A 17876-nucleotide genomic window follows, 5' to 3' on the forward strand; every position below is an offset into this window, starting at 1 on the left:
TCTCAAAGGCACAGAATATATTAGATATTGCTTTGTATGCTAGATCATATCATGTAAGGCTCAAAAATTCTCATTTACCTTTGAAGCAAACTCTCTAAGGTTAATTGCCAAGGTCACAAAATTAGGTAGCACTTGCTCATTCTGATTCACCCCCACTGCCCTTCATCTTCCAGGTGGAATTCCTCTTTCATGCAGTTGCTTTCAGGTTAGTCACTTCTGACCTTGAAAGATGCAACTTCTAGAATCCAATCTCACTCCTCTCACACTTCCTACCTCTGGAGCATTCTCTCTTCCTTTGTGTCTAACTTTCTAAATGTTTGCTATTTCAACTCACTGTTGTTCACATTCTGTCTCCTTTGGTCTTTCCTACATCTCACTCTGTTTCTGTCTGTTTCTCTCCTGAGTACTCAAGTTCTTCTCTAATATAGAAACATTATGACCTTGTGTTTGGCCCCACATCTCTCCAATTGTGCTAGAATTTTTGTAGCAGTATATCTGAGAGATGCCTGCACGATTTCTTCTAAACATTTTTGAGCAAACCAAACGCAGGTTGGGGGTGGGGCAGGAGAGAAACTTGAATTAAACAAAAGTCTCAGCAAACAGTTTTTCAGAATTAATTTGAATTATTTAGAATGGCTTCCTGAGGAAGAGGTATTTTGTCAACATGTTTAAAAATACATACTCAAGGATGTTCTAGTATATTGGGATTAATATATTCTCTATATCGTGCAGTTTTGCTGCATTTAGTTGAACTTTTTCATAGATAATGTTGCCATCCCTTCTTTCTTTCATTTGAGAAGCAGGGGGAAATATTTTTAAAAAATATTCTGTGTTATAGTTCATCATACACCAAACACATCTTGGTGTTTGGATAGGATTGTGACATTGCATATTACAAAACCAATCACTTTATAAATTATCTTCATTTACATTTTACAGTTTTGTGAATTTGATTAATAGTGTGGAGAGTTTATTCCTTTAAAAGCAACAGTTCCTTGGGTCTGTACACAAAGAAGTGAAATTTTTGTAAATACCTTTTTTTTTATATACAAAAAAAATGTATTTTACCGCCTCTGTGCTGTGAAATATGGGGCTCTCATTAGCCGCACTGAGAGTTCCCTGTTACCACTCCAGCTGTTGACTATTTAGTACAGGAGCTGGTGCTGGTGGTATGCAGAGAAAAATGCTCATTTAGCTAGAGCTTTCCAGGTGAAGCTTTCTTTGAGGTTGATTTGAACATTTGCCTATAATGAGGAAAGCTATGCATTATTCAAATCATGAAAAAAAAAAAAAGCTACAAGAATCTCCCTAAATTGTTCAGTGTTTTGTCAAATAAAATAAGTGCTAGTATTTAGAGGAAAATTCCATTACACTAATTAACTTAAAAAAGCCATTAGCTAACATGTTTTTTTATTTTAAATGATAGATACAAGGAAATCCCATATCTCACTGTTTACAGATATATTTTTGTACATTTGTGAATATTTCACTCATGACCAAACTAAGCTGTTGCTTCCAATTATAGTTATTATGTAATCTAGTTTTAAGAATCTCAAATACATCTTAAATTATCATAAAAACAGTTGTCTATATTCAACTGACCTTTGGGGACAAATTTTTTGAATGGTATTATTTTCATAATGTGCAGTGGTCTATTATAGTGACAAAAACCCCAGCTCTATAAAAAGGTGAATCTGAATCAGAACTCTAGATGGAGCACTTAAAGGGTAAGTCACCTTTGTAAAGGACCTGACCTCTTTGAGTCTACTTCCTCAATTATTATCCAGGCCCAAAGATCCCAGTGAATAGATTGATTGAGTCATGGAAATCACCTGGGTCATTAAATAATAACTTTACTCAGAAGTGGCACATCCAAGTAAACTATATGAAAAGATAAAAATGACTCCTTCTTTTTCCTTGTTTGTATTTTCTAGTTTTTCTAGTATTAAGTATATGTTACTTTTTAGTCAATGAGAATAAAGATTTAGTAAAGTACTTTTACAAAGAGGCAATAGGTACCAAGGAATTCTTTTCACAGCTGAGTGAAAATACTTCAAGATTGTATGCAGGGAAAGGATGATGAAGCTTGGGTCTATCCACTGCCATCCTCCTCACCTCCCAAACTGACGCCTCTGGAAACAGATTCTGCCATCATCTGGCACATTCCTAGGTTTTCTGCCTCATAGCCAAGAAGTGAAAGAACCATGTTGTGAGATTTTCAATTTGATTGTCTCACATGAGGGTACCAGTGTTTTCAGACTGGAAACAGCATGTTACTACACTTTGGCAATAATGCATTAAATACAGATGGGTTTGTTTTTAGCCAAATATGTATCATACAGCCAACAGCTGTTTAGATATTGCCAACGGTCTGTTTAGTATACAGAGAGTCTGTGTCTGTTTTGCTCAAGAAAAGAGAGTGGATCTACGTAAAATCTCCACACAGGTGTCCAGACTGTTATAAAACTGGAGGCAGAAGACATCAGCACACTGACAAAGGCCTGATGTGATTTTTTACAGGAATTTTAAATTTTAAAATTTCAATGTCTAATTTAATGTGAATTCAAGTATGATATTCTGAAATATATCCAAGTTATCATTCAAGTTCTTTCAATGGATAAATAATTTCTTATAACCTCACCAATAATGTAATTGATAATGATAGTTGGTAGTTTTTCCTGTTTTCTTTAAAAACTTGAGGCACTGAAGAGTGTGCAGAATCTTAGAAGCCAGAACCTTCCTTTCTACCTCTCCACAAGTTGTGAGCATTCATGAACATCAAGGGTAGTGTTTCTCATTGTCTAGTATTTTTTTTAAATTACTCTTAAAGACATCTAGATACATAATGAGAAACCAGATAATCTGAAAAGTAAAATAAAATCAGGTTTAGTTTATCAAACTCATGACTTTTTAAATAAAGAACTGCCACAATAAAAATCAATAAAACAGAATTTAATGCAATTTTATGTGTGGAAGGCTCCCACCCTACTCCCTTTTGTAAACATTGTTCCCAGCTCTTCAAGTGGGGGAAAAAAATCGTATATTTATACTGTATTTTAGGGATACTGCCACCATGTGGTGGTAAGTAAACATGGTCACAGTAAAGGACCAGTCGCGTATTCTTTTACCCCTATAACCATGTATTTCTACATCTTTACAAATGTATCTCTTTCATGGTAATGGATAACTTAAAAATTTTTAAATAATCATCAAAAGTGAAAGATTTGGAATCATTTGAAACTTAGAAGGAAGAATTAACTTTTGTAATGCATGCAGTAATGATAATGATCCACATTTTGTGGGTCTTAATGTTTAGGAAATTGAGGTGGGAGGGTCTTAAGAATATAATTAAACCTACTCAATTCTTTATAAATAGAAATGTCATCATCGTGCCCACACAAAAAAATGGTGTCCTAATTAGAATAAGATATATCCTGTTCTTATACATTTTTATCAAAATGGATTCTACTGTCATGTATAACTATGGAAAACAGACAAAATAAAATGAAAAAAAGAAATAAGTATTTTTGAATTAGAAATCAAATAACCACCAAGAACTCCATGTTTACAGATCTTTTTGTTATTTCTTGACTCTCTTTAGCATTCCCCCCAAAATGGTCATTTTTACAAATACCTCCTCTTCTCAACTTGGGCTCCCTTCCCCTTCTTACTTATTTGATAATGTGAAAATAAAAGTAAAATTGAAAATAATGAAAGGAACTTTGAAAGATCCTTTTGAAATGGAGTGGGAAGGACAGTAGGAAATAGGGCATATTCAGGACCCAGGGAGCTGTCTGGAATGTGAACTTTCGTTACCTTCGCCTTCCACCTTGCATTTGGAATGACTGGACAATTGTATTGAACTCAGAGGCTCAAGATGCATATCCAGAGACTATTGGAATTTGTTTTAGGGACCCATTCTGTTCTTACATTCTTTTCTTTATCTCCTGTCCCCACATGGCCCCTATTCCTTCCCAACGTTGAGTAGTTCATGCATACATAAGTCCTACTTTCCCTGCCTTCCTTGCTACACTGATTCAGAGCTATCTGAACCTATGCTTTCCAAATTATAATCCCTAAGACCCTAAGTAATATTCTTTGACTTGTGCAGTTTCTGAGTTTGAATCGATCCAGGACACTACTCTGACTTCTACCACTCACAGTGTGTATGCCAGGAAAGAGCTTGGAAACTGATGTTTTATTAGCTTTATGATAAATCCATCAAAATATAAGTTTTTGGCATTTCCTAACACTTATTTGCAGCTGTGAGGCTGTCTTACAAAATGAGGATAGGCAATTGTCTACAATCCTCAATTCCAAAATACTTTCATTATGTTCTGTCTAACCCACAGCAATGCTATAAATATTTATAGTAACCTTATATTTTCTCCTGGTTCAACATCCCTGATCATTACTCCTTTATTCCAGAGCTGCAGACATTTCAGTACCTCTGACAGGGCAACCCCCTTACGGTCTTCTCTTTTGCTCTCCAGCCAGAAAGAATTGCTTCTCTTTGCAAAGTGGTAGCTTATCAACTAAACTGCCTGATTTCCACCTGCAGGACTAAGGAAACTTTCTGAAAAGACTTCAGTTGGTGGGAGGAGGGGACATAGAAGAGGAAGGAACAAGAGGGAAAGGGCCAGCTCAGAACTTTCTGGAGAAATATAAATTCACACTTGTTTGATTAGTAGTATTTTTCTTCTGATATTGAAAATCTTAAATGAGACAAAATATTTCATTGGTTAAACAAAAATTCTTATGAAATCTTAGAAAATATTCTAAACTCTGATCTAGGTTATGGTTTTACACGTACTAGAGTAGATGCTTGAAATTTTCCAGTGAAAGGAAAGCTAGAAGTAAACTAGTTATTAAAAAAGTTCTTTTGAAATGTACTACTTTTATTAGAACTTTCCTCCCTCCCCTCTTCCTTTCTTTGTCTTCTTCCTGTCCCAGACCACCCCTGCATTAAGTATTACCTTAGGATCATGCAAGATATGTGTAGGATTCTAAGATATGTATAAACCCAAAAGGAGGATTTGGATGAGTTTATTATAAACAGAAAGAAGATGCTGAAAAAACAAGTCAGAGAAGGCGATACTCTTCTTGACTTCCATCAACAGAGATTCCTATAAGGCACCCAGAGGACAAAAGCAGTCAGACAAAAGCCCAGTCAATTGTTTTCTACTTACAACTGATATTGAATACTTGAATTTGGTAAAAAGTAGGAATTAATGAAGAAAGCTAATAAATTTCCAAATCGTTTTTTCACGTAGAGGCAAGGTTAGCAAAGGCAATTTGCATGTAAATCAACATTTACCTGACACGTGCACTTTTCACAGTCTGAATAAACTGTGACATGAAAAAGATGAAAGACATAGGACACGTATAAAAATCTTTAAAAGGTAATTGGCAGACGCTTGCAATAAATATTTATTAAGCAAAGAAATGTCCTTTTCTGTTTTCCTGCCACTGTGAGTCCTGCTTCATCTCTGTCGCCTTCCCGCTTTCTCATTAGCTATGACTTCTCTTTTATGATAAGGTTCAGACCACATCCTGATGTTGGAGGAGGGAGTTTGAAGGAGGCTTGGGAAGGAGGATTTTGTTTTTCTTACAAGCTGCTTTTTTGAAGCTTGTTGAAAAAGTCTGAGACAAAGCCAATGCCTGAAAAGTTTGAAAGGAGAGAGAAGCATAATTTAGAAGATGAGCTCACGTCAGATTGACTTTGCTGCTCCTCACTCCTGCCTTTTAAATTATGTCTATGTTGTCTGTTTTGCTGTTGCTCCCTGAACTATAACAGTCTGTCTTTGAACACTGGGCAAAGACCATGACATCATGAGGGAAATCAGGCATTTTTCCAGTGGCTTAAGGTTCAATGATGTCTCCAAAACATTTGAGGTAAAAGAGAAAGAAAAGCTTGTGATCATCCCTTTGCCCTTTGGCTTGTTGTGAAGGCTTCTGTTTGATTGACCTCATGGTTCTTGTCTGACCATAACCCTTCAGTGACCCACTGTAAAGCAAGCTCCACCCAATCTTATATGCTCTTGCAAAGTAGCTTTGAAAATCACTATTTTATTTCTAGCCATTACCTTATTATATTCTTCCGTATTCTCCTGTTCCTTTAAGTCTTTTATCATGGCCTCCCTTTTCATGGCTAGCTTATGTCATTATTTTAAAGTGCTCTTACTTTTAATATGACTTTTAATAATTTATTTTAGATAGATTTATTCTAAAATCTCTCCTTACCTCACTCACGAAGTCTCTTCCAACCATTAAAATGGGAAAGAAGTTCCCACGGACCAACACCTTATCTTCCCACATTCAAATACCTCATTCCTTTCCACTCTCAATGTACATAAAATGCAATTTTGGTTAAATGCAGTTTCTACATGTAATGAGAAACACTCTTTGCCCTCAGTATTTAAGAACATATCTATGTCACAAGGAACAAATTTTTTAAAGATGTATTATTGTGTAATTTTATTTATTTCATACTTCCTATCATTTTTAAAGAAGCTGTAGAGCACATTTTAAGTGAATTGAAATATATAGTAAATGAGACTATTTAGGCATCTCTATAGATCTTAGAAGTGCGCTGAAATAGAGAAACAAGTCTAAATTTCTGGTTTACCTATGAAGTAGAAGAATGGCTTTAAACTGATCAAGGTACACCTTCCACCTAGCCATTTATTTTGAAATGTCAATTATGTAAATAATCTTGACTGTGCTAATGTGATCCAAACTAGTTTCCTTAGCATTTCAAAACAATGACTCCAATGCTGTCTGAAATTGGTCAGCTGCCATTTAAGTAATTAAATTCTATTGTTCATATCAGAGTGGCCCTATGAAGGCTATATAAATCTCAAAGGGGCTGTGTTGATGCTTTCCTTTGGAAAAGTACCATCTAGTGATTCTCATTGCACTTTAATGAGGTATTTACAAGGGACCCTGTCCCCTTTCCCAGGCTTAAAGTACACATTTAAAAGAGAAGAGTTCATTTCAATTGCTATCTGAATGTTTACCTTTAATATTTCTATAAGGATTAAAACAAACAGTTCTGATTAAATGTTAACTTATTTTAGGCATTTACTGTGGGCATATCACACATCCCCATTACAGTTTGTATGTGAACAGTACTTAATGTGGAAATTACTTTTTAAAAAATTGACAAGGAGATGGAATAACTCATTTGAACATTTCTTCAGGTCTCACCTTTTGGAAAGCTTATTACGGAATCAGGGAATGTGAAATTATATGTTCAAAACCCTAAGCTGCCAAAATACAGAGTCACACTTTAGAATACTAAAAGATTTCACTTACTTTATAAAATATTGCATAATTTATAAAATGTAAATTAAAGTCCTATTGAAAGTGGCATTGTAAAAGGATGCTATCAAGTAATTCTTAATAGATTTTCTACCATTCCACTGTAGCACTGGACACTTGAACAATAATAAGTGTCACCAGAAGCTGAAGCTTTCCATTTTCAGCAAACTTTAATTTGTGTCTTTTGTATTTCTTTTCAAGCCAAGGCTTGTATGGACTCTGGTTTTTATTTAGTTTAGTTGTAGTTTCCTTAACTCAGGTTATGTGAAAGAGGGCAAGTTAACAAGCCTTACTCCAAAACCCAGTCATATTTGCAAAGTCTTTTGATTATGCATCCCATTAGAGTTTCTTGACATCCTTATGTTCCCTTGCCACTGCTGATTTAGGCAACTATCATCTACCTCCTGTGTTACTGTAATTGCATCCTGACTGGATTCTCAGAACCTAGTGTTTTCTCTCTCCATCTATTTTCCACAGTTTAGACTGAGTAATCTAAAAGCTAAGATCACCTTGCTCTTCTTTTCTTAAAACCCTCAGACGTAGCTCCTTTTCACCCTGGTTCCCAACTCCTAATATTACTGTAATAGATCATAAAAAGCATCCATTCATCTCCTCTATTATACACATTCCTTAACCATGCAAAAACTACTATTCCCATGGAGATGTAGGGCCTATTTCACTACCTGTTGAATCTGAGCAGAACTTATTAGAACCTTTGACCAAGAAAAAGGAATGATGTGGGGGTTTTAAACCTAGGCACCAGGAGGTCTTGCACTTTTTATCTCCACAGTCTTGGTATTTTTCCCTCCAACCTCCATGTGAGGAAGCCTAGTTGACCAATTGAAGGATGAAGGCTATGCAGAGCAAAGCCAAGTTTTCTCATCTGAAGCACCATGGATCAAACAACCAATGGCCAGAACCAACTACTGCATAGTTTATACAGTATAATCTTACCATAATTTTAAAGATGAGGAAATCAAGGGAGGTTACAAAGAACCAGCCCTACATCAAATACCCAGCACTGGAACCAGGATTCTAAATCTTCTGTGCTTTAATCATGCTTTTCTGTATGTACATGGGATACGCATTTCATCTTTTAATTCTTATCCAATTTATTTAATCATTCCTTACTAAAATGTTTGATGTTCATCAATCAGTATGGGTGATACTATAGGCTGAATGTGTGTGTCCCTCCAAATTTGTGTGTTGAAATTTAATCATTGGTGCAATAAGAAATAGGACTTTGGGTGTTGATTAGGTTATGGGAGCAGAGCTTTGATGAACAGGAGTAATGTCCTTTTAAGAGAAGCCTGAGGCATTTTAAATGCAAATAACAAAAATGCCAGTGAGGGGAAAAGGAACACTTTGACACTATTGGCATTGTAAATAAGAAAAACTACTGCTATGGAAATCAGTATGGAGATGCCTCAAAAGACTAGGAAGTGATCCACCATATGACCCAGCTATCCCACTCCTCAGTATTTGTCCTAAGGAATTGAAGTCAGCATATGATAGCCATACATGCATACTCATGTTTATAGTAGCAGAATTCACAAAAGCTAAACTATGGAATCGGCATGGGTATCAGTTAATATCAGTGGATAAAGAAATTGTGATACCTGCATACACAATGGAGTTTTATTCAGCTATAAAGAAAAGTAAAATTATGACATTTTCTGGTTAATAGGAGGAATTGAAGATCATTATATTGAGTGAAACAAAGCAAACTGACAAAGTCAAAGACCATCTGTCTTTCCTCATATTTGGGAGCAAGAAAGAAAAAGGGAAAGAAAAAAAAAAAAAAACAAAACCAAGTGTGTGCTAGTGTGTTGTGGTGGGGGGAGTATCTCATGAATGTAGAAGGGAGGCCAGTAGAGTAGAGGAAGAGGACCAGGGGAAAGAGGAGGGGAGGAATGAAGCAATGAAATTAACCAAGTTATACTGCTTTATTTTGTTCATGTATGAATATTTAACAATAAATCCTACTGTTATGGATAATTATAATGCAGCAATAAAAAAGGAAAAGATAAAAATATTTCAATAAATAAAATAAATGATCAAAGTTAAGTGCAAATTAAACATACCTATAATCCCACCAACTCTAGAGTATAGGCAGGAAGACTGCAAGTTTGAGGCCAGTCTCAGCAAGTTTGCAAGGCCCCAAGCAACTTAGGGAGATCCTGTCTCAAAAAAAAAAAAAAAAAAAAAAAAAAAAAAAAGAGTCAGGGATATAACTCAGTGCTTAAGAGCTCATGGGTTCAATCCCTGGTTCCAAAAACAGGGGTAAAAAAATAAATTACCTGGCTGGTGATATGGCTCAGTGGCAGAGCAAGACTTTGGGTTCACTCCACATTGCTGTTACCAATAATTCAGTCCTTGGATGCTAATTCAATGAATAATGAGAACACAGTTTTGAGAAAATGGAACAGGGAACTCCTGTCCCAGATGCTGTGATTCTGCCATTAAGGGTAACGGAATTTTTAAAGAGGTGATTCAAAGACTATATTCCATGTGTTCTCTGTCTGGACTTGTAATTCACTTGTTAATTCACATTTCTGAGATCTTCTGGTTCCATCTCTAAGTCTGAATTACTTTGTTCCTGTGGTGGGTATGTGCTCAAGAACATATAACTCTGTCTAGGAAAGGGAAGAAAGAAAATCCTGTTTCCCCCTGATAAGGGAGAGCGAGAGATTAGGGAGGAAGGGAGAAAAAAGAAAGAGAAAGAAATATGTCTGTTTTAAAAATAAGTCAAAATGATAGAGCAGCAATGGCTATATTCAAGGCATAAAGTGGACTACTATTACAGTACTGCAAAAGAACAAAACAAGCCTGTGTGGTGGCCCATGCCTCTAATTCCAGGCAAGTTCAAGGCCATCTTCAGCAATTTAGCAAGGCCTGAAGCAATTTAATAAAACCCTGTCTCAAAAATCTAAAAATTTAAAAATGAGGCTAGGGATGAGTGGTTCAGTGGTTAAGTGCCCCTGGGTTCAATCCCTGGTACCAAAAAAAAAAAAAAAAAAAAAAAAAAAGAAAGAAAGAAAAGAGAATAAATACAAATTTACAAATTACCCAGTCTAGACTTGTGTGGTGGTACATACCTGTAATCCCAGCTACTCTGGAGGCTGAGACAGGAGAATCAAAAGTTGCAGGCAACCTCAGCAACTATGGGAGACCCTGGAGACTTGTCAAAATAAAAAGTAAAAAGGGTTTGGGATATAGCTCAGTGGTAGAGTGCCACTGGATTCAATCCCCAGTACCACCAAAAAGAAACATTACCCAGTGTAAGGTACTTTCTTATAACAATCTGAATGGACGAAGGGAATCTGGCACTACAAATTGTGCCAGATACATAGTAAACATATACACTGCATAAATGTTGGCAATTATTATTTACATGTGCTAACAAATAATATAGAGGCAAACTATAGGGATAGTTGGACAATTGCAAGTAAAGCATGACAATGGTATTGGGCTTTCAGTAATTAAAAAGTGTAAGAAGAAAGAGAATGGTTAGTTTGGTTCCACAGTGGATTTGGCATACGCATTCAGAAGCCTGAAAGCGAGGCCTGGTAAACAGGTTAAACAGAGTGTATCTAATCAAGATTAGAATCGAGTGACCAAACTGAGCTCACCTTCTATAGAGTTGTCACCTAGGAAAAAACCACATTGTACTATGGAGAAAATTATCTCACTTCCTAGGTCTTTGTCTTTCCCTTAATTGGATAAATTTCCAGATTAATTAATTAAAATCTCTAGTTTCAAAATCAAATTCAATGCAGAAATCAAGTTCATTAAATAAGAACCGATGAAAAAAAGAAAAAAAAAAAAGAAAGAAAGGAAGAAAGTGGCAGAAAAGTTAGATTTGCTGAGAAACAGAGATCTCCTTAAATCTGTAAATAGAATTTCTTTGGGGATTTTCATCTATACCAACACCAAGATGAAGCAGACACCCTCTCTTTGCCACTGGAGATAAGCCCTCTGAATATTTAACTATGAATTCTCTGTGCCGGAATGTTTGTGTGATGTGTTCCTGAGTATGTGAGTATATGATTAATTCATCCACTGAATATTAGATTTCCCTGAGCTATAGTACTTTGCAATAAGCCTAAATTCTTCAAATTTAAGGAAAATATCTCCCTGTCCTATGATCTGTAATAATTTACAGACTACAGATCATGGCTATATCTAGTTATCTGTTGCTAATGTATAATCTTTAACATTTCTTATCCATTGTAGGACTTCAATGATTATAAAAAGGGACATTGGGACCATTCCATTTCCTTGATCTGGTGAACTTCATGTCCTCCTACACATCCTTTGCATTTCTCCCAGGACTATCACAAGGACATGCATATAATACACAAAGTATTTTGTGGTCTTAGTGAATTACTATATCAATATATTCCAAGAAGATAATATGTTTGTTTTAGCAGAAATATAGTACTATTATTTCTTTCTGTCATTTAATCAACACAAGTAGCCATTGTTTTCCTAAGAAAATATACTAGATCAAGTCTTTCCCATCCCATAAAGCTTAAACTTTAATGATGGATTTTGCATTAATTTATTTGACTGGTCTAAACCCATTTGCCAGCATGTCAAAATCTTTTTGCATCTTTTAAGATGGTTTTACACTCTTGTTTGTGTCATCTGTGAGTGTCACTGTTATTTTTGTACACTGTTCTATTAGTCAAAATTACCATAGTATGTGCAACATACGAATCCAGTATTACATTCATGGAGCCCTTGTTCTAGGCTTACACAAGGCAGGCAGTGAAAAGAATGCATGATTCATTTTTTTAGGGAAAAAAATGGTGCCAACCAAGTGTAGTGGTACACACCAGCAATTCCAGTGGCTGGCTAGGCTAAGGCAGGATGACCAAAATTCTGAGGCCAACCTGAGTAATGTAGTAGGATCTATTTCAAAATTGAAAGGATTGGGAATGTACATATTTCACTGTATAATCATCACAGATTTTATGCCATTTTTTTTTTTTTTGCAAAATGTAGGGTGTGACCATTGTGTGAAGCATTAAAAAAATAACTTTTGCCCATATCTCTTAAAAATCATCTATTACTGTACTACTTTGGCATGATATTAGGGTGTACAAAATACTTGTGTATAAATGTTAATATGTGGTGAAATCCAGCAACTCAAAGGGCAATGGCCCCTGGGATTCAATTTTTTTTTGAATAAATTTTTTTAATAAAAATAATAATGCCAAGACATGCTCCACTAATTGATTTTCTACTTGAAGGCCACCACATCATCTCCCTATCTTATCAATTTTTTATACAGACTAAAGTTTGCAAATAAATAGCTTTACTTTCAACTTAAATTGTCCTTAGCAAACAGGCTTTCTAGAAAACATATTTGTCATGCAAACAAACAAGAGTCTGGTGTGAAAATAAAGAGATAATAGAATTTAATTGTACATAACTGAATGACATTGTTAGCATATCAAATTTGTATGGCACTTGTAAACACAAATCATGTATTGAATTGAAATGTTTAGAAGGTTCGTGTGTATTTTATTCAGATTTGTGAATTTCTAAGTCATCCGTTATAAATAGTGGGACATCTGTGTATCTATGGCTAGTGTTAAATCTTTTGTTTTTGTTTTCCTATGCTTTCAAAAGTTGTTAAGCCTTTACCTTGTTTAGTGCCAATTTATTTTTTTTTCAAAACTTTTATTTTGTCCAACCTGGATGACACCAGTAAAAAGAACAGCTTTAATTTGCTTAGACTTATCCATCAGACACTTTACATAACTGTTTTTCTCATTTAATTTTCCCAAAGCTGATGAGATAGAAACTGAAAATAAGAGAAGTAAGCAAGTTTTCTCAGAGCAATTGTCTCACAAACAACAAAGCTGGTGTTAAATGTGGGCTTGGCTCAATTTGCATAGTGGATCCTTTCTAGAAATGTCCTATGTCCATGGACATGCATTCATTTTCTCAGACATTTTCCCCCACAGTTTTGGAAAATAATACCCAATAGACAGAATTCATTCTGATTTTCCCTTGACTTATACTCACTGAACAAAGTTTTCATTTTCAAGTACTATATTCCAATACTATATTTCAACCTGTATATTCACTTTCTATGTTTTAATTCACATTATGTGTCTTCTTCTGGCAAATGTTACTCCATTATGTCTGTACCTTTTTCATCTATATAGGGTACAAAATGCATTTGCTAATTTGCATTTGTAGTGCCTCTATTCATGTGTTCTGCCATATTTATTGCTTGTTCTACCAGCCTCAAGCTTTGGATCATTTAAATCCACAGTAGACAAAATCGTTATGGAAACTCATCTTGAGATAGGAATTTGGGAATAAAGGGAGAGATATTGAGTCTCAAAGGAAATACCATAAATCATTGAAAGGTAAAAAGCACCCATGAGGAATTGTGACTCCTGAGTGACATGCCCTTGGTCCGGGCCCTTGACTCATGTCCTTGTAACATGAGGGTCATGTGTAAGCTCAGGAAAAACTGATATAAAATTGTATAGGTCTACCCTGCCTCCACGAGGTCCAGACCCTAGCAAGCTGTCATCTATAAACACCCCACAACAATAAGTTGCTGCTTCTTCTTCTAGAAATTGCATATGTTCTCCCTTGAATATGTATCTACTTTCTTAAATAAACCACTGTCTATGCCTTTGACTGGTAGGTGCTTTTTGAAGTTCTTTTCATCATGTATGCCAAAAACCCAGCTGGTCCTGAGTAAAGTTCCCCCTTCTCTATGGGAGCTCTTGCAATCCTTTGGAGACATGACTTCCCTGGTGACAATCTGACTTTTCTCTTTAAATCCTTTCATAAGTCTACATTAATCCCAGCAGTTTAGGCTATGATTTTAACCACTTGGCAAGAAATGTGGAGAGAGCCCTAAGGAACATTTACTTTTACTCCTTATTTACCATACCCATCCTGCAGGGTAAGCTGCAGACAAGGCACAGTTTACTGACTTCTGCCTCAAACCACTCCTACTCATCCCACTTTTCTTGTCTGACTAACATCAAATGTAAGTGTCTCAGAATTTCTTCAGAGGCTCAAAAATGATTTAAAAGCTCGGATTCTATGGTAAATATGGTGGTGCTGCCAAGATCCCCCTTCCAGGAAGTACTTGCAGCCCATGGTGGAGCATGCATTCAGCAGACAGCCTCCAGTTGTAAACTGGGTCAGGGTCAGCCTTCTGCAGGGAGCCATCTTGGTGCTGGGCACCTCCTTCCTAGGAAAGCTTGCCTCAGGCTGATGCTGGGGTTTCAATTATGACCCATATAGGATAATCCCATTGGCAATCCTTTAGTCTACAGCTCAGTGTATTTTGACTAAGACTTTGTTGGGCCCAGAATTGGAGTATGCCTTCTTCCCCTGCCCAATCCTGTTTGTTCCAGTTTCTTTTCACAAACTTTGACCCCAAACAGTGTCTTATTTCTGCTTCTTCAATATATACCTCAGACTTTTTCTGATAACCTCAGATGATGTCTCTCTCCTTTCACAGGACAACTGTAGCAGATTCTAGCATCATGTTTGTTGTGTAAGCTACCATAAAAAAGTCAAAAGAGGCAGGACTGTAGAAGTTAGGGCATGAACAGAATACTTTATTTTGTTTTACTATGGAAGAAAATATTTCCCAGAATGCCCCAGCAAAATCAGCTCTTTATTTTACAGATCATACGACTAACTCTATAATGTGAAAGAAGAATTTATTTAACTCTCTTTCCTGAGATTGCATACTCACTTGGTAATACAGAAGGGTCACATATCTGAGAAGTTGTTTAGGACAAGTATTCAAGGTTTTATACTTATGTTCTCCCAAAAAGAATTGTGAAAAAAATATTTTCTTGAACATTAATTTCATATCAGAACCTGCTATGTTATGAAATTTAAAAAGTTGTTAGAGTTTCAACATTTGTAAATATTTTAATATAAAAATATTGCATTCATCTTTAAATGAATCCAGTAAAATCTGAATGCAAGGGAGATGCTTGTTTTTACCAAAAAAAAATTTCTCTTTATTGTGAAACTTTTCAAATATGCATAATAGTATAATACATCTTCATATACTTCTTACCTACTTAAAAAATCAACATCTTCACATTATTGCTGTTTATTATGCTTTTGGTACTTTTTTCCCTATTTGTTGGAGCATTTCAAAACAAATCCCCAAATAGAAGTCATCAAAGCAAATCCAAGACATCATAACATGTGATTAGCAAATACTTAAACATGTATATCAGAAGCAAAACCCACAATTGTCATTATGTTACAATCAGCACAATTTATAATAATCCTTTAATAATGTCTATTACTTAATATGTGTTGGATTTTTCCTCCTTAACCACTTTTCAAGTTTCTGTTGGACTATTTGAATTAGAATTCAGAAAAGGTGTGCAAATAACATGTGGTTAATTTCTTTTGAGATTTTTCTTATGTATAATATTTACATTTTTTTGGGTAATTTCCAGGCAATTTATTTGTTAAGGAAACTCTTTTGTCTTAAAATAGCTCTTGCATTACAGATATAATTGTGTTTTCACAAGTGTCTTTTTCATGATGCTGTTTCACATATTTACCTTTTCCTCATTTTCAGTAAATTGAAAGCTAGAACTAGTGGACTGATGGACTTAAGGATTATTTTGTGTTGCTTTGTTTGCAAGACTACTTCACAAGTGATGCTTTGTGTTTGCTATTACATCACATCTAGAGGCATATTAATGGCACACATAATGTCCTAGTATTATTGATGTTGAGATTTATCAGTGGGTTCAGGTGCTGTCAGCTTGATCCATCTATTTAAAAATAATCATCGGTCAATCAAATAGCTTTAGCAGCTGTCTATGAACATATCCAATATTCCATTAAGGTTATAAAATAGTGACTTTCTAATTCTATCTTTCACCCTGGATTTGTTATTCGTGGTTCCCTATAAAGTAGAACTTTTTCTTTTCAACTATTTAGTTACCTTGAAAAATAGGAAAGACAGCACAAATACTTCATCTTTCTACTTAATCAGTTTTCAGGAAAATGAATTGTTGCCTTGGAAACATTCAAAGTTTATGAATGAGGGCTTGTTTTGTTTTGTTTAATCATGGTGAATTTCTGGACTTTCACACGTCTTGACAATTATAGTTGTTATTCATTTTGATACTCAGATTTTTTCATTTTGGTCATGGAAGCCTCATTGATTAGCTTTCATCTATTTTTGAAATGAATCTAGTAGATGTTAATAACTTCTTTCCTTCTTGTGTGGGTAGGCTTATCATGTAAATGCCAGCTCCTTACCTCCAACTGACCATTTACCCTAAAGACCAGTTTTTTGTTTGTTTTGTTTTGTCTTATTAGTCAAAACACAAATGGTTTTTAGAATCAACAATCTGAATAAGCCATAGAGTTTTGATATTCCCGGATACTCAAAAGAGGTAATAATACCCAATAAATTCTTCTATGAGCAATTTCACATTGTTCCTTTTTTTCCTGAATTTTATTCCTATTCTACTTCCCTCACATAATTTTTATTCCAATGAAATATGCTGTTTTATCTGAAAATATACTGATAATTCTGTTATAACGCTGAAAGAAATTTATAAATATTTCTTTACTTCTTATAATCTATGCCCCTAAGTTTTAAATGTTCATTATTCTATAAAAAAAACTTCATAAATATTAGTAAAAATATTTCTTCTAAGTTTCACAATTTTTTAATTTAATTTTTGTACTGAGGATTGGTCCAGAGATGTTTTACCTCTGAGCTAGATCCTCAGGATTTTTTATTTTTATTTTGAGACAAGGTGTCACAAAGTTGGTGAGGGTTTTGCTAAGTTTCTGAGTCTGTCCTGAAACTTGTGATCCTCCTACCTCAGCCTGTAAAGTTGCTGTGATTACAGGTGTCTGTCACCATGCCTGACTCTCCTAAAGATCTCAATAATTGTTTAAGAAATATAAAACATCTCTCTTAGATGTTTGTTTTTTCCTGTTTTGTTCTGTGTTTTTATTTAGAGATGTTATGTTGATATGTGAGCAGTAAAGACATAATTTTTTTCCTCCCTTTCATGAAAATCATACAAAATATGGAACTGAGACACAGAAGGATGAATCAGAAATAATTCCCACTGGGTCCTTCTCATACCAGAACCATGAAAGGGGAACCTGTCCTAAAAAATGAAGTTTGTCCATCACACTCCTTATAGATTCAGAGTATTGCAATGCTGAGACAGGCAGATGAGGTAGTCCTTCTGTGAGTACTACATTAACCTTGATGAGATGGTGCACCATTACTTTCTTAACTTTGCTCTTCCAGGGACTCTTCCTCAGAACTCATGCAGTCTTTGCCAGTGGGCAAAGGTAGAAGAAAAGAGACTATAAAAGCAATCATGTCTTCACTCCTCTGCCACAGTCAAGTTCCAGGACAGCCTCAGAAACTTAGCAAAGCCCTCACCAACTTTGTGACACCTTGTCTCAAAATAAAAATAAAAAAGACTGAGGATCTAGCTCAGAGGTAAAATGCCTCTGGGTTCAATCCTCAGTACCAAAAAGAAAAAAAAAAA

Source organism: Sciurus carolinensis, chromosome 9, assembly GCF_902686445.1.
Source record: "Sciurus carolinensis chromosome 9, mSciCar1.2, whole genome shotgun sequence".
Taxonomy (NCBI): Eukaryota; Metazoa; Chordata; class Mammalia; order Rodentia; family Sciuridae; genus Sciurus; species Sciurus carolinensis.